The 19,300-nt window shown below is 37.8% G+C and overlaps 1 long non-coding RNA gene across 2 annotated transcripts in view; it reads left to right on the top strand.

The window, feature by feature from the left end:
* LOC105668757 (uncharacterized) overlaps window positions 1-19,300 on the top strand; it is a 116,586-nt gene that overhangs the window by 23,998 nt on the left and 73,288 nt on the right. For both annotated transcript variants that reach the window (XR_010889505.1, XR_001100165.2), the window contains one exon: window positions 321-1,026. This is a non-coding gene — a long non-coding RNA (uncharacterized lncRNA). The remainder of the gene's footprint in view (window positions 1-320; window positions 1,027-19,300) is intronic.

Genomic DNA, 19,300 nt, shown 5'->3' with positions numbered 1-19,300 from the left:
TTTTTCGATATTCGTAATATTGCGTCATAAATACATAATTTATTTACTACTCTGCTGTAAATTTCGAAAGTTTTATTTCGCAGATACGAATTAATTAGTGAACTGGTGAGTCAATGAAGTTTTTGTTTTGCGTGTGAATTGGCGAATTAATAAAACGGTATATTTTTAGGTCTGTTGTTTTTACCTGAACTGGCTGTATTAGTTCAGAGTTGATCTTTCTTCTTCCAATGTGGAAGCTAGTACAGCGAGTTCAGTTAAAAAGAATAGACCTTTCCTGTAATTCGCGAGTTTATAATAATCAAGAATGTCATGTTTTCAAGATGACTGCCTAAAGCGAAGGAGCAAGGTTGATCAAAAACCGAAAGGAATAAGAGATATGGGTAAATCTTCGGAAAATCCTCCTATATGAAATAAAGGGTAAGAATACCCAATTTCTATGTATTTTTGCCTCCTGGACACAATCGACGCATGGTAATAAAAATTGGCGGTCGGACATATTTTGGGCGTCATCTTGAAAAAACATGTGGAAAAAAAACGATTTTTCTCGCTTCGCATTCCTTCCTTCCTACCTATTTACCTACCTAAACTAAGGGTTACAAACCGCCTCCACACATACACTTTCCATGCGAAGCAAGGTTCCACACGGGTTTACAACTTTATTTTATTTTATATAAAACGCTCTAACATGTATACGGTTGGAGTTACGTGAATGAAGGTTATGACCTTTTTTGTAGAAAATTTAATTTCCTACGTTTTTTGTTTAAAAACTTTTTTCGTAAAGTGAATAGTTTCAGAGATAATCGTAAAAAACCGTTTTTTCCACATATTTTTTCAAGATGGCGCCCAAAATATGTCCGCCCGTCAATTTTTATTATCATATTCATGTTCAGGAGGCAAAAATATATAGAATATATATTCTATATAAAATATATAGAATATATAGAAATTGGGTATTCTTACCCTTTATTTCATATAGGAGGGTTTTCCGAAAATTTACCGAGATATGCACCGGCGACGCATCGACTGGTGAGTGATTTTCATTTTGAGTTTACTGGTGATGGGTTTTTATCGCACTTGTATGATTAGTGCATATTTATTCATTAAGACACTTATAAATTATTGTAATCTATTTATTTTTTGATCAACGATTTACAAGAATAAAGAAAATAAGGATATAATATTGGGGTGTAGAGTACACATACAGCGTGAGTTTTAAGCGTTAAAAAAAATAAATAACCGCGTGAATAACGGCGGGTTAAGCTGCACGGACTAATCGCGATACTAGGTGACCAACGAAGTGACTGGAATGAAATATCCGTATTCTGCTTAAAATTCTATCCGTTCTCGCCCGCTATACTCGGGTAAACTAACAAACGTTACGCTAGCGGCTGCCCTGAATTTCTGATATGAATTTCTGCTAGTGATCGCGCACACGATTCGATTTATTGCCACTTTCGTCAAATCAGAACAATCAGAACAATATCAGGTGATTTAACCAAGAATTTTGTTGCGTAAATTTTTTGAATAGATCTGCAATCGATTTCTTTTTCGATGAAACAAATATTTTTGTGCTATTATTTACAACGCGAGAAAGAAACGACGTAGTGACAAAAATTGCAAAACGAATTAAATAAAATACGTACGTGTTGCAATAAATACGTCCACAAATTCTTTTATGAAGGAAGGGGTGACTTTACTTGAAATATAAGCAATCTCTTTTCGCGCTTACGACTCGACACCGAGTGTCACACCCGAGCGAGCATTATTAATGGTGTTTTCTCTCTCTTGCACTGACGTCTCGAAGGTAGCGCAAGCACGTGGGCAGTTAGGCGTGTATCGATATATTTCCAAGATAGCGTGCCTGCTGGAAAAGCCAAACGCGATGAAGTAACCAGAGCGGGAAACTAGGGCCGGCAACACGCGTGCGATAAGCGACACAATGGACTTGTTCCTTTTATCGGAATAAGACTGGATCTCGATTTGACAAGTGATTGATTACGCGTATTGAAAATTAATTATTTATGCTTTAAAAATGCATTTTTATTCCACTTAAACAGATCTATCACGTGTTTTTTTTTTTTACAGCAATTTAATATAAAATAGAATTGTACAAACGAGCGTAATAAAATACACTCTTGCAGTATATTGCAAAATTTATGAAAATATTCTACACAATCTGTACGCATATAAAGTATTTATATAGCAAAGTTATTTCAATTGTCGTTGAAATATTAACACGCGACCATTAAGGAATGAGAAATTGCGTTAACTGTTCGGCCTAAAATACACTTTCAAAAGACCACTTTGGAAAATCGCCTAGGTGAACGAAAAAAAAACTCGAGCGTACAAAAAATGAGAACGAACAAGAAAAGGGAGAGAAAAAAAAGGGAAGCGATCGCGCGGGTCAACAGCACACGTCGGGCGATATAAATCAACTTCTCGATTGCGCAACGTTGATTTATCGTCAGCGCTGGACGCGCTCGTTAGACGTCTCTCTCGATCACGTGCGTTTGTGCAGCGCGCGAGTCGCGTGCACACGTATTCAGTCGCGTAAATATCGGTTAGTATACGCGATGCATACCGGTGTCTAGGCAATCCGCGTGTGGACAGCTAATCGCCGCCATAACATCGCCGCGAATAAAAGAAGATTATTGACGCGCGCCAATCAGCGTCGCTTACTTTGCGTTTGTTCCGGCTCGCCGATTCCGAGTAGTTCACTTGTACTGTTACAACAATTGTACAATGAGAAAGTCGTGGGAAATTATCTACTAAAACTGAATTTCTTTTTTTACTTATGCCAAAAACATTAATCATTTCTATAAAATATGTATCGCATCGGAAACAGGATAAATTTGATATATGAATGAAAGTTCTCCCAGGAAATATACTTGTCCGAATTACTTTTCTTGTTTCTAGATATGTGAATAATATTTTTTTTATATATTTCGGACGTTAATTTAATATTAGAAATTGCTCTGATAAAACATTTATAATTCCCCAGACAGAATACGCGTATAATTATAAGAATGATAAGCGAAACGAAAATGCGAAAAATAAAATTTATTCAACAATTATTACTTTATAAATATATTATCAAGAATGATACAAAGCATTGTATGCCTCTCAACGTACGCATTAAATGTATTCGTTACGAAGAAGTTACAAATAGCTCTGCTGGTTTATGTCTAGCATCGTGTCTAGAATTCACGAAATGGTTTCTATTTCGACTTGGCTATTTGTCAGGTGAAGCGGCTGTTTGATTTCACTCATAAAATTCGCAGCAATATCTCGTTATATTCCGTATACATATTTAATTAATCGTGTCGCGAAATAATCATAACGAAGCGGTATCTCTGACTTTTAGCGAGTTGCAAAAATAGTCGATATACCGTGTTACATGTCGGACGTTTTTCATGCGCGAGGTTGTTTCTATTCTCGTTCCGGCATCCATCGTTCTCCAAGCGCTCACGGAAGTTCGCCGCCGGCATTTCCTTTCTATCTTCGTACTGTTTCGGAAGCTGTCCGGTATTATGTATCCGATACTTGCTAACTGAAACTCTCTTTGTAAATCCATTGCAGATTGTGTCGACGCACCAGAACATTGTTGATGGTTTTCGTCGTGTCTATCGAAACATCGAAATACACGTAAAATGCTATGTGTATTGTTTATCTTTTATGAAGATGTGAATATTTTCTCTCAAAGAAATAATATGCTTTTTGAAAGAAGACTAACTGACATTTTATCGCGTATTATTATTTATATATTTCTACAATTTCAAAAAAAAATATCTATAATTCAAATCAAAGTTAAATCCATTAAAAAAACTTGTCAACCAAATCAGGTCGTGTAAGATAGTTGCATATCGAATTGAATTAATTTACAAAAGTAATCGCCAAGGATTAATTGTTTTTTCGATCGGTATTGGTAACACAAAGATTTAAAAGCACCTTAGACAATTATCGTAATAACGAATCGCACGTAATCGAGACGTGTATATGCATTTCCAAAGAGACAGCAACGAGTATCGATTAATAGGCGAAAAGCACACGAGAGGCATTAGCGCGAAGTAACGTCGAGGCCGAGTACCGGTTGTAACGGTACGTTACTGTATTGTGCATTATCTATAAATTGCGTTTCTCACTGTGTGCATATGCATAGACACTGCGTTTTTCTTCAGCCTTGAGAACACCGCGAGCCCGTTATGCACACGAGCGCTTATCTGCAACTCAATCGCTATTACTGCCGGTATGAAAGTGCGAGCCCATAGTGAAAAGTATGACACGCTAATGACATAAGACCCTCGACCGGGCGGGGAGGGAGTTAGTCAGGAAATTAATGCACCGTAATTAATTCCGTACTACGAAACCCAGGAATGTATTGTTTTGAAACGCTAACGGTACGTTGAGTAGTTCCGTCTTTCTTGATATCGCCGTTCAGAAGGTACATACTTCGTTTTGAAATTTTTTTTCTTTGAATGCGAATAAGAAAACTCGACATTTTTACTCACTACATTCTAATTTATTAATTTTTATTTCAAGTATTTTAGCACTTTATCGTAGAGACAATTTTTTGATAAATCATTATGCACTACTGTTCCACTTTTTCTCTCTTTATTTTGACTATATTAGCTGAGGAATTATAAAAATGATTAATGAATAAGAGGTACGCTAAGGTAGAAAATAATCAAGTATTAAAAGAATCAAAAGAAGGTCATTAAATGCGTATAATTCATTTATTGGAAAATATGGGGAGAAACAGCGCTCGATATTTTGAGTTCTGTTAAATTATTTTAATATTTGAGAAATTAGATCTGAAATTCAATTTTCATGAGATGGAGTCTGGTTGAGATAAATTGAAGACTTAAATTTCATCGTCCATTTAAAGCTTCATTTTGTGGAAACTATTTTTAACAGCAGCTCCACATAATTGTTCGCTATTGAAACGATTATTCCTAATACAATTTTTAATATCCATTAAAAGAGTATTTCCATATTTCTAATGCATCTTGTAGAAATGCGTTGGTTTGTTACGCGCTCGATAAGACGCCGCCGAGCGTGAGCAAACGTCGCGGAGAAAGTCAGCGTCGAGTACGACTTAAATAATAACGCAGGATTTTTAAATAAATGCGCCGCTTGCATTACGTCAGGGGTGCAGTCGCGCGAGGTGCGCGTACGTAATGCATCTGCGGGAAGCGTGGGAGCTGCGGGCCGCGCCGAGTATACGAGTATACGAGAGGCGGCTTCCTCTCACGGCGCGCGGCACAGCCACGCTTTATCTCGCCGTTTATAAATAAGGCGACCTCTCTCTTCTCTCGGTGATGGAGGAGGGGGTAGGAGGAGGTGCGCGCTGCTCAGTTCCGGCTTCCAGTCGCCCGAGTCTCTATTAATACTCGATCCCCTTAGTCTGCCCTCCCTCCTCCTCCTCCTTCTCTCTTTCACCTCGTTCGCCGATCCGTTACTCAATCCTTCTGTCTTCCCGCCACTTCGCGCGCGCTCTTTCTCCATCGGCGATTCCCGAGGAAGTCATACGCTCAACAGGCTTGTCTAATCGAGATTCTGTTTTCGGTCTTGTTCGCTAAACGAAGGGATCTGGATATCGTCTCCCTCCTTGTACTATCGGTCTCTGTAAATTTAGTTGTTACGTTAGAGCTGTGACTCACAAAGTCTATAGAGAAAATATCGCTGTGGTGATTTGCATTACTAGAAATGTTAATTTTCGAATTTTTGATTTATATTTTTATAAAAGAATATTAGACGTGGTTTTTGATTTCATCAATTTCTTACGCGTTTAATAAATATATTTTATTTTGAGTACTGTTTTATTTATATTTATCATTGCTAGCGTCTTATATAGAATTAAAGAAAAAAGACTCTCAGCAGCCCTTCTTCCGATACCGAGAAGTTTTGCGGTGCCCGATGCCGGTTTAGGGAAGCGCATAATCGCGGGCTTCTGGTCCAACGCACGCATGTACGTACGTGGTCCCGCAGTATAGATAACACTGTTGTTCGACACCGTTGTAACCGACAGGCATTTGCGTGCGGCGGGAATGTCTACGGTCACGTCTAATCACGGTTAATCGGTATTCTAATCACGCGGCCGCAACCAAATCGAGATAATCGATCGCGGTCAACGTAGCGATCCCGCGCTCGAGTACACGAAGCGAGCACTCGAACAAAGCATCGTAATGTAATTAAGTGATTACGATTAGCTACGGGCGTCGAATAATTTTCTCCTCCTGTGATTCATGATATAAACACTTGATAGTTGTGCCATGTGCATGACATCCGGAAATGATTGCAAATTGACGAAGCATAAAGATTTAAAAAGTGACGTATAGTCACTTTTTAAATATGAAAATCATTTTTTAACTTCTTTGTTGTATTCATTAATCCTTCTACTTTCACCAAATTGTCAAAATGACCATATAAGCATATGTTTTATACTTTTATTGTCTATTAAGATTATGTTATATGTATAAACATTTTTTGTTATTACTCAAAATATTAATTTTGATATATATTATTCATCTTTTATGATTCTGTCAATCAAATTTCTTACTTTCTGAACTAGTTTATATTTCCAGTATATTTTGCATATTGAAACAAAAATTTCTCTCTGTTAAATTAGAGAGAATATGTATTTGTGTTGTCATTGTAAACAATATTCAACACATATTATGAGCACTTGAAAATGCTGCTGGAGAAATTTTGTTTGCGGTAAGCCAATAAAAATACGCACGGGTGATCAATCTACAGTCACATGTATGTCACATATACTATAGCTTTAAATTAGATAATATCACTGATGCCACTTGTCTCTAATCTTGAGCACTAGAGATCCCGTTACTTCTCACCGTTTTACTCTAACAATATTGAAGCAAGTATGTTACAATAATATGATGATGATAGCAAATGCTACACATGATATCCCAAATATTGATATAAATTTAAAACTAAACGGTATCGTAATATAACAACATTATTTTAATTCCAGAGCAATGTATAGCAATGTATATTTTTCCGGTTAGCGGGAAATTTTCGTTTATTCCAAAATGATACCAATTAACGGCGATAACGATAGGGTATGAAAAATGTAATTATTATCGCGCCGCAAAGAGAATAAATCGCACGTGGCGCCGGTAGTCGCGACCGATAAATCACGGTTGATTTATGGATTAGCAGGATGTCATTAAACTAGCCCCCCTCAAATTAGCCTCTCCTCTGTTAAGAATGTAAGCTAACCTCGACAAGGAACGAGAGAAAAAAAATGCGAGACGTTCGTGTAAATTTTAATATTATTATTGTAATATTATCTCTGTCGTTAATTTTCTTAATAAATTCATTAGTATAATGAGAAATAGAAGATTTTATAATATAGATACGAGGAAATAGCTGTAAGAAGAGATGCGTTAACACGTTTGTTAGCATTAAAATAGTTAGCAATGTAACGAGTATTCGCTTATATCTAATTTAAAGAGAAAAGCCCGATAAACACTTTATTAGAATTATAACGAGTGTCGGTAAAAGCTAATTTTCTTGGAAAGGGTATCTAAAATGTTCTCTCGGGATAAAACAGTGCCGCGGACACGCACAAATGTTTATGATAATTGCAAATTACGGGAGAATACAGGTATCAAGATAAAGAGCCGGCGCAAAGTGTCAACGACAATATCTCGCTGCTGCGTTAAACACGTGCTGAATCGCGTTGTTTCAAGAGTGTCAGGGCTGCATCTAGTGACGATGCATTATTTCTGAAAGCATAAGATAACAGATATGTTAAAAACAGTACAAAAAAATTGTTTACATACAAATTTATTTGCTTACTATCGCAATTCGTAAAAGTAATGTAAACGGTGAGGTTTTTATATACCGCACGATTTTATTAATGTTTTAGTCTAGCAATTTTACATTCAGAGCAAGTATAAATTTATCACCTGTCGTCTGCTTGTGATAATTCCTATAAAGATTTAATATACCACGTTAAAATGACAGTTTTTTAAATTAAGTTGTAAAGAACAGATTATGAAAAAGCGAAGTAGATTAACTAAATATATGGAAAGATAACTTATGTACAAGGAGACTATTAATAATTTCTGCTAGTGTTAACACCAATATTTTTTCTTTGGAGGAAGTGTTATTAATCTTATAGAGCGCTGATTTTAACAGCGCCGATTACACGCTTAATATGGAATCGTAACACCCCCGCCCCTTTCTCCGAGCATAAAAATTAAATAATCCGCGGATATTTTACAGGGTTCTAGAAACACACAGGTCGTGCCTGTGAGAGGTATGCCGCGGTAACGGTGAAAGGCGAATAACACGAGTGCCTCCGAAGTCGCATAGTTTCCGTCTAATAACAGCGGCTGCCGTCGAGACTCGTTATTACAATGATCTTAACGCGGACCTTTACCCGCCTCGTCTATTATCATTTATTAGTCCACCGTGTATAAGACTTGCCAACGCTCGAGGAACGCAGTCTTCCGTCGCTTCTCTCGGCTTACGTAACGAGACTGATCGCGGACAGTCCGATAGCCCGATCACCGTTATTGCGGCTCATTAATAATACAAATCCGCCGCTCTAAAACCAGATCTATCCTACTACCGCTGCAGCATCCGCTTCATTGATCTCGCTGCTGACACCGCGGGATTCCTATTTACGTGTCGTCGCGGAATAGCATCGTGAATTCTCGCTGTATCCGGCGATCGTTTCCTGCTGTCTCTTTCTCTCATATTTAACTGACTCCCCCATTTAGCGTTTCGTTTTATGATTATCGCGAGTTACGACATCCGTCCGACGCAGCGCGGCGTCTTAAAGATATCGCAAAAAACGTTATACGTTGTATAAAGAGATTTTGCTGCATAGATATTTGTAAAACATTCAATCTCCGGCGGTCAGCAGAAAAATTTCGAATTAATTATATAAACATAAGGATCAATCCTCCGATGCTGATACGTTCTATTGCAAGTTTTCAATTTTCTACACATGTCTACGATTCTACAGCACTAACAATAAGCTACAGCTGCCGCCAAGATTTGATATCCCAAATGGATACATTGTACTAACCGCGGTTACAATATGAGAGGATAGGATATTTGATTTATTTAAGATCAATACTTTTTTCTTGAAAATCTGCTTTTTTTGATATCACATTAAACTAGATTTTTCGGCGAAGATTGCAATCATTGGATGTAAATGATTTGAACTGTCATATTTTTATCGTATATATGTCATATATGTTCAATTTTTCAAAATTTATCTTAATAATCAGGACAGCGTGCATCTACGAATACGATGACAAAAAACCATGTTATTTTGAAATAGCACAGTTTAAAGTTTAGCAACTAAATATATGGAAGCTCTTACGTCACACTATAAGACAATATTAATAAATAAAGTTGCAACCTGGTTACAACTTTATTTAATAGATATAAGAAGCTTTGCATTCTTCTGAGAATCGTATATGTCAAGGACTCTTGACATATTAGAATTTTCAAATATTTATACTTGTCCTCTATTTTCTCTATTTAAATCAAGTTTTAGAAATAAAATCACACATACACCTTGACATTCAGATCGCAGTGATTGATACTGAGTTAAAGATCGAACGCAAATCGCATCGCTAGACGTTATTAATAGGTTTAATCGTGTCTCGTGGGAACCGAATCACTGCTGGAACTAATTGTCACGGGTGTGTTGCGACTCACGGTCGGTCAGGGTCGGTGAGCGCCGGAGTTTCGTCGCGGCCGGAAGTCTCCGCGGGCTTTTCGAGGATGCCGAGGAAACGGAGCGCCGCGTTACTACGAATAATGCTATCGTGTCATCGGCACGTCCGTTTCACTATATCGCTTGTGACTCTTGTGCGTCAGAGAGAGGCGGTTAGTGTGTCTGGAGATTACAATCGCTCAACCGCAGTTTGACGAAGCTTAAAGGCGTTTCCGGACAAGAGACTGATTTTATCGATTTTGTGATTGCGTAGTCCGTGACCCTGTGAGAGAAAAAAAAACTCTATAAATCCAACGTGTGTACTCGGCACTAAAATATTCATTGCTCAATTTTTTCTCCTTTACATTTTTGGAATTGTTTTAAAATTAAATATAAAACGCAGAATTTTCACAAAAGTTTTTATTTTTAGTAGTTGTTATGTATCGTGATATGCTAAATGTTGTATCCAAAATGCTTGTGTAAAATAAATACCTTTGGTTTAATGCTAGAATGCTTTATTACTGCTTGTTATATATCTTCGTTAACAGTACACGTGTCAACCTAAACAAAATTAACGCCATCTATCTAAGAACCTAAAAATACTTATTATTTAGTCCGCGGTTAATATGAATTTGCAACAATATAGTTTTAATAAGAAAAAATACATAATATCGCAGAGAATATGCTAACATAAAAAATAATCATTGCGTATTACTTAACATACCGTCGCCCTTAAAAAAACATCTTTCAACATATATTTTATTGTATTTTTGAAATGTTTAACGTTAGTATTGACTTATAAGAATATGTTAGATAATATCATAAGTTTGCATTGTAATTAAAATAATAATAGATGAGAAAAAAATAGAATATAGTGATAAACTTTTGATAGACATTACTTATTAATTTTGGAAAGGAAGAGCGCATATCTTTATCACTGCTCGTTTATATTTGCCCGACTGTGTGCGCAAAGTCACGACTTTTACAAGCCCGTCCTCCCCTGGATGTACTTCTTCAATTCTTCCTAACTTCCATAGCAAAGGGGGAAGATTATCCTCTATCAAAAGCACTAAGTCTCCGATTTTTACAGCGTGATCTCCTTCCTTCCACTTAGTTCTAGCTTGTAATTGTTGTAGATATTCCCGATGCCATCTCTGCCAAAAATCCTGTCTCAATTTTTGAATATGTTGCCATCTAGATGAATGACTTTCCTTAATTTCCAAATAGTCATTTTCTGCCGGTTTTTTTAATGATTCTCCAATTAAGAAATGAGCTGGTGTAAGCGGTACAAAATCGCTAGAATCGGATGACAATGCAGTTAACGGTCTGCTATTCAGAATACCTTCTATTTCAATTAATATAGTATAGTATTCCTCGAAAGTGTAGTGTAGATTTTTCACTATGATTTTTAAATGTCTTTTTACGCTCTTAACCACCGCTTCCCACAAGCCACCGAAATGGGGTGAACGAGGAGGTATGAAGTGCCAATGTATATTCTGTGCAGCGCATTCTGATGAAATGCTTTCTTCATTCTGTCGAAGAAGAGCGTAGACTTCCTTTAGTTCGTTGGCGGCTCCTACTAAATTAGTGCCGTTGTCAGAATAGACATGTGTAGGTATCCCTTTTCGAAAGCAGAATCTTTTGAAAGCTGCCATAAATGCTTCGGTTGATAAGTCACTGACAAGTTCTAAGTGTATTGCTTTAACCTTCAAGCATATGAATATTGCCACATAAGTCTTATTTACTGGAATATTGCCTCTTCTTTTGCTTTCGCGTATACTAAATGGTCCTGCATAATCAATTCCACAGTCAACAAATGGTCTATAAGCTTGTGTCACTCTAGAGGCTGGAAGATCTGCCATTTTTATGGTTGGAAGATTAGGTTTCTATCGGAAGCAGACTATACAGTTTCTTACCACCTTTCTTGCTACTCAGCATTCTGCAAGAGGCCAATATCGTTCTCTTATGTTAGCTAATAACTGTTGAGGTCCGCAGTGTAGTAATCTTGCATGTTCTTGTCTTAGTACTATTTCCGTCACGTGGTGTCTTGCTGATAGTAGTATAGGATGCTTCTGATTGCCTGATAGCTCGGAATGTCGTAATCTGCCTCCTACTCTAATGAGGCCTTCATTGTCTAAGAATGTATTGAGCGCAGCCAATGCACTATTTTGATGCACGGTCTTCTCTCTTTTTAAAGCATTGCAGTTCTACTGCAAAACTCTCCATCTGTAACATGCGGATGATGGTAAATTCTACTCGTTGAAGCTCTTCTACTGTTATGAATGCATTATTATGTGTTGAATTATAAACTGTCTGCGGGATTTTGTGCTGAGGGCACATGATGCCACTTGGCTCTTGAAACCAAATTTTGGATTTCCGTAACCCTATTAGCATAGTATGTTTCTGGTTTGTGTGGCGCTGTATCTATCCAGCATAATACAATAGTGGAATCGCTCCACAAATGTACGTCTTTTATAGGATGTTTTAGTGCCTTGATAATCGCTGCTACTAACCTTGTTAATAAGAGAGCTACACAAAGTTCTAACTTTGGCAATGATATAGTTTTTAAGGGTGTGACCCTTGCCTTGGAGCACACTAGATACGATTTCCTTAATCCTTGTTCTGTTTTGTATACACAATAGACACATGCTCCGTAAGCTCTTCCAGAGGCATCTCCGAACCCATGCAATGTGAAGGAACGATATTTATTATACGGATTGAAGTTTCGCGGTATCTCAATATGTCCAAGAATCTGAAGGGATTGGCAATATTTGTACCAAGTATTGCTGAATGTTTGTGGCACAATTTCGTCCCAATCTATATTCAATTTCCATAATTCTTGCATTGTGATTTTGGCCGTAATAATTACAGGTTCAATTAATCCTAATGGATCAAATATTTTTGCAATCTGTGACAAGATATTGCGCTTCGTGACTTTGTAGTTTTCTGCTAACTTAACCGTATATTGTAAGGTATCCTTAGTAGAACTCCATAATAAACCTAACGTCTTCATCGGTTCTTCTGCATCTAGTACTAATAAGGGATCTTCTTCCTTGTCGTAAGTGAGATCTTGTAGAATTCTTGGATCATTAGTTCTCCATTTTCTAAAAGGAAATTTGGCTGCTTTAAGTAGTTCTAAGAGCTCTCTTCTTAAGTCGATCGTTTGCTGTATAGTATTTCCGTCTGTTAAGACGTCGTCCATGTAAAAATCATGCAATAGTGTCTCTGCTGCTGCCTTTCGTGCAACCGCTTCTGGTTGTGTAGCAAGATGTCTTAGGCAACGTATCGCCAAATAAGGAGCACAAGTAGTGCCGTAGGTCACGGTGTTCAGAGTATAATCCTGTATCTTATCCGAAGACTTGTGACTAGAGACCCTAAAAAGAGAGACTCGCCAACTCGTCACGTGACTGTTAGTGGACTCTGATTGGCTGGTGTATGGATCGCACATTTGTGCCCCGTGTGCACCATAAAGCTACACTGAACTACACTATGAATACCGGCCATAGTGTAGTTCAGTGTAGCTTTATGGTGCACACGGGGCACAAATGTGCGATCCATACACCAGCCAATCAGAGTCCACTAACAGTCACGTGACGAGTTGGCGAGTCTCTCTTTTTAGGGTCTCTACTTGTGACGCCATATGATTCGCTGATAGTTTCTATCCTCTTCTGCTAGCCAAATTTGTCTGGACATCATCTTGATATCCGCTGTAATTACATATTGATGTCCTCTAAATCTGATCATGATATCCCATAGTTCCCTTTGTAATTTAGGTCCGTTCAACAACCTTTGATGTAGTGATGCTCCGGTAGTTGTTTTAGCTGAGCCGTCAAAAACAACTCTTATAGTTTTGTCGTTAAACTTGTGGTTTTCATCACCGGATGATGTGGTAGGTAATAATGTTCTCCTTCTAAGTTACAATCTGGATGCTTGATTAATGACATATGTTCCAACGCTTCGCATTCCTCCAGAAACTGGCAATATTCTTCTTTCAGCGCAGCTTCTTGGTTGAGCTTTCTTTCTAACGATAAAAATCTTCGCTAATTCCTTAGATTCTCCTAACTTAACTGTTTCATCTCGAGGTAGACGTACAATGTATCTTCCTTTTTCATTTCTCTTTACAGTGCGTATAAAGAAATCTTCGACTTGCTGTTCCTTAGGCGTGTAAAACTACGTGTAAATTACGTCTCCGTAATTTTCGGTGATTCCTCTATATTCCAGAATTTTACTAATTGTTTGCTTAATTTTGTCGTTGTGATATTGCAGACTTGGGTATTGTTTGTAGCTTTGGAATTAATAAGCTCTCCACCTACGATCCAACCTAGACGGGTTTCCTGTAATCTAGGCAGCGTTTCACTTAGCTCTTTCTGTCGTGAACACATTAGTTTCCAAAAGATGCTACTTTCTATGAAAAGATCTACAGGGTGATTTAAAATAACCTGATGTCCTTGCAATGCCATATTCTTGAGTGAATTCTGAGACGATTTTTCTTTTTACAAAATTTTGTCCGAAGCTTAGTTTTCGAGTTATAATTGAAAATAATTTGCTACTTACGAGTCCGATACAACGGACAGGCAGGGACGGTGCAATGCGTCATGAGACGATAGTAAACACTTGACAGTCTCATTGTACGTTGCGCGTCCCTGCCTGCCCGTTGTACCGAACTTGTAAATTGCTACCTATTTTCAATTATAACTCGAAAACTAAGCTTCGGACAAAATTTTGTAAAAGAAAAAATCGTCTCAGAATTCACTCAAGAATATGGCATTGCAAGGACATCGGGTTATTTTGAATTATCCTGTATATCCGCTGGTATATAAAAGTCTGGATCTGCTAATTCCAATTCCCTGGGAATGTTCCAAATGTGTGTATTGACCTTGTGGATATCTCTCCGTTATGATAGGCATAACTAAGCAATCAAATTCCGTTGAAAAATCATTATGCATGACTTGAGATACACAATAACTGATTCCTTTGCAGTTACTTGTGTTTGACTAATCCCACTTATAGGTACTGTAACCTTATTGCTTTTTAGATTAAGTTTTCTCGTCAAATCCTTTGTTATAATGTTACTTTGTGACCCAGGGTCTAGCATAGCTCGGCATTTTCTTAATTGATCTTCACTATCCTTAACATATACCTCGACAGTTGCTATAAAAACAATAGACTCTGTCTTAATGCTACATGATTGCCCTTGTTTACTACAGCTAACTCAAAAAGTTCCTTAATGTGAGTATTGATTATTAACTTCGTGTTTTCAAATCTTTCCTTGATTAGTCGCCAAGCTGTTGCGTAGTTGTCTTTAGTCGTCTTTAGGGTATGTATAACTTGTAGCGCTTCACCTGACAATAAACTGCGTAAATATTGAAATTTTTGAATGTCTGACAGTTTTGTATTGGAATCTATGACTGAAATAAAAGTGTCTTTAAACATGAACCATTGATCATAGTTACCATTAAACCTTGGTAGTTGTAGAGTAGGTAATTTAACAAAAAGATGGTTTACCTGTTGTTCCGGCGGATACATTACTTGATTTGCAATGTTTACCTGTGTAGGTTCTAATAGTCTCCTGGCTATTGCTAGATATCTGAAATAGGTATCCTCTACCGACTGTTGCTCTCTCATATTCTCTGATTCTAATGTTTGTTTCTCTTCTTGTGTTGGTGGTGGATCTTTCGCCAGCATAGCTTCTATTTTTCTTTCCGCGATCTGTGACTGAATCTCATTATAAATGTTATATAAACATATATAAACTTCAGCTCGTTTTATTCTATCTGGTAATTGATCTTTACGGTCTTGCCCGTAATCTCTGACAAAATTTACAAATTGTGTAATTTGTCCTTTGACGTTAGTCCTTTTTACTCGTAATTTTTGTAAACTTTCCATTTTATAGGATGTATGATGCAATACTTACGTAGACTTAACCTCTTTACGCGACTGTTATTTTCCTGTTTCTATTTTTCTGTTTTTCTGTACTATTTCCGGCTGATTCGGTTTCGAAGGACCAATGTTATGTATCATGATATGCTAAATGTTGTATCCAAAATGCTTGTGTAAAATAAATACCTTTGGTTTAATGCTAGAATGCTAGAATGCTTTATTACTGCTTGTTATATATCTTCGTTAACACGTGTCAACTTTAAACAAAACTAACGCCATCTATCTAAGAGCCTAAAAATACTTATTATTTAGTCCGCGATTAATATAAATTTGCGACAATATAGTTTTAATAAGAAAAAATACATATTATCGCAGAGAATATGCTAACATAAAAAATAATCATTGCGTATTACTTAACAGTAGTAGTATCTGAAAATTGTCTAAAAATCATTATATTGCATTGATGAACAAAATTATTGCTTGATGAAAAAAAAGAATTAAAAAATTTCGCCACACCAAAATGTCAGTTATTCGCACTAGCATGCACAAAAATTCTATTTTTGCATTCTTTTGACCAGGCTTGTGTCGTAACGCTCCAGAATGGCGAGGATTTTTTTATAGCTGCTGCCATTTGTTACGACGGATAATTTGCCTGTTAAGAACAGTCTTGAATTAACTCGTGTTCCTGCTTATGACGAGCACGGCGAGCTCGCGCGAAACTATTTTCGCTACGCCTCGGGTACGCGCGCGCAGGAAGTAGCAACGATTTCTACAAGATGACGTAATTCCGCGCAATGAGTCCGACAATGAACGGCGACGAAGTCGACGCGAAGATTACGAAGAAGACGATGCAGCGGAGAAGGAAGTGACGCGACGCAGAATCACGCGGACTTACCGGAAATAATCCTATCGGAAAATAACGCGTCATTCACGCTGGCGTGCATAAGCGCGCGACTCGTGCGTGTACTTCGCGTGACGCTTTCTTTCCTCTCTTTCTTTCTATGCAGTAATAACAGCAGCGACAGTTTTTTTTTACGTGACGAACATTTTAATGTGCTATTGCTTTTATTTAGATAATAATATTGTAAGTGACCGCCAGTGGCGTGACGGTAATAAACGACTGTTTAGTTGGCTGTCATAAACTTGATATAAACTATATTTAAATTTTCGTACTTTTTTAAATAAGCTAAAAAAGTATGGTATTTTGTTCCGCATTCTACAATCGCGGTTAATTAAACATGTATAAACTCCAATTATATAAGTTATAATTTGACACTTCTATCAAAACATATTAATTACATTTTTAAGTAAAAGACACAAAAATAGATAACGCGCACGGATTAATCTTGCAATGTGAAAACAAAATTTGTAAAAGATGAAGGTAATAAAAATATAGGGAATTTAGTTAGCGACGTAGAAAGCACAAAATGTTTAATAATGTTGATCAAATTTGTTAGGACGAGGGCAGACAAGATACACTCTTGAGATATCACTCACTATCTTTAATATATATTTGAGTTACAATAAACGTGCACACGTGAGCTAACGAACGAACGTACAAGAACAAGAAGAAGTAGAGGGCCGAAAAGCCCAAAGCATCGCTCTCTCTAATAATGGAAGCGCGTGAATTGGATAGATGTATATATCTAACAAAATTTGCTATCAATTTATTAATATTGCATTTTTCTCTTACTGGATAATTACATTCGTTATCATGGGGTTTGTTCTTTTTAGCTGCACTGGGACTGCACTAAAACAAGATAATAGATAACAGATTGAGAACAGATCTAGACTGTTTTTGATCCAGTGCAGGTAAAAAGAACAAACCCATTATCATTATCTTCGATGTTATTGCCGCAACTATTATTAAACATCGAGTCATCGACGCTGGTTACTCAACCGGTGAGCGTGTGACTCTGACCGACCTCCCTCTTTTTTCCTTCTTTCCGTGGATGGAATTTGAATGAAGAGCTCGATTAAGTGGCGTCCAAAGTATTCCGGGAAGAAATTCCTGCGCACGGACGGAAGTCAGAATATCTTCGTTTGCGCGCATCATCACGTTTACCAGGTACACGAGGCAACGTTTACCGAGAAACAAAAAACGTTCGCGTTTTGTAAAGAATGATAATTAAAACGTTGCTACTTTTCGCTGGCAGGTGCGCTTTAATTATCAAATAAACACAAATCAAGTGCAACGCAAGAAAGAACATCTTGTTTGAAAGTTACGAAGCAAAAACACAATTTACACCTTTAATTCTTATTACAAAGTAATGACTTTACAAAGTAATGAAATTACAACAACTAGTACATAAATATTGAAAAATTCTTTGAACTATATTATTCGGCGTTAAAAATTAAGTAATTTTTATACTACACTACTAAACTACTTAATATATGTCGCACTAATATTAATTATATTATTGGCATTAATTTTATGTCAGCAAGGTAATAACATTTCAAGTTTATATGTTAATATTCTAGATATAAATCTAAATCTATAATTATATAGATTAAGTAATAAGTTTTGCATTAAGTCCGCATATTTTTTTATCACACGTAACGTTCTTTCTATTTCCGTGTCTCTCGAAATACGCGTGAGTAAATGTTTCTCGAGGCCCTTTTCTCGTTTTCTCATACTTGACGCAAGTTCGACGCTATCTCGCGGCGGCGCCCTTTCCCGGTCGCCGCCGCCGCCGCCGCCGCCGCCGCCACCGCGAGCCCCGCTCTTCGTTCCCTGGAAAGAGGAGAACTCTGGAAATCCTGGCGAGGAACGTCGGTTCCGGTGGGAGGGAGAGAGGCGACGGCAGAAACTCCCGGCGGGGGCGGCCTCCCTGGCTGGGAGGCATTTCATTTCCTTGGCGACTTCCGGCAAACGCGACGCTTCCGCCATATCGGGGCCGACGCCGACGCCACCGACGACGTCGAGTCTGTTCGTGTTCCTGCGCTCCCTGGTTCCGGTTCCGGTCCCCCACCCGTCCTTATCCTCCTTCACCCCCGCGGTGCCCATCGTCGTCTCGGTTCGAGCTTCCACCCACGCCCCCGGGCGCACCGAGTCCTTCCGCACCCTCTCTCCGACGTTCTCCTTTCGCTTCCGTTCGTACCACCCTCTCCGCCCGCCGGCACCACCCTCTTCCGCCACCCTCGCTGGAACTCTTCCTTCCAACTTGCCTGCGACGCCTGCTACCGCCGTTAACACTACCAGCGCTATTACCGTTAATACTGTCGTCGCTCTGATGCGGTCGAATTGAAAATGTATCGTTTAAAATACACTTATTTCTGTGGAAAAAAGTCGAATAATAGCTATCGACAAGGTATCAATCAACTTGGCAATTTTACATTCTTCGATAAGTCATTACCTGATAAATAACTCTAATGAATATTATTATAAGTTTTAATTAACTCAACGAAGCGATTAAATTCACAATTGGCTCATTTAATAATGTAATAATATAATATCGATTTCTTGAAATTAAAATCAACATAATTTTTATTCTATAAATACTAAAACAGCAATCTCTTTATTTATTCGCAACAGTAGAAAAAATACTCGGACAATGACAATTAAATTTATTGAAATTATAGCAAATTTGTCGATAAGAGAGTGGTGAAAGGTCAATTGTGTAGAAAATCGTCTGTACTTTGTACGGGTTGACTTTTTGAGGCGGCTTGATCGGATCGATCGGGGGGAATCTCGATTGGTATGCGCCACACGCGTCC

This window comes from Linepithema humile, chromosome 3, assembly GCF_040581485.1.
Source record: "Linepithema humile isolate Giens D197 chromosome 3, Lhum_UNIL_v1.0, whole genome shotgun sequence".
Classification (NCBI taxonomy): domain Eukaryota; kingdom Metazoa; phylum Arthropoda; class Insecta; order Hymenoptera; family Formicidae; genus Linepithema; species Linepithema humile.
This window is presented reverse-complemented; position numbering and strand designations above follow the sequence as displayed.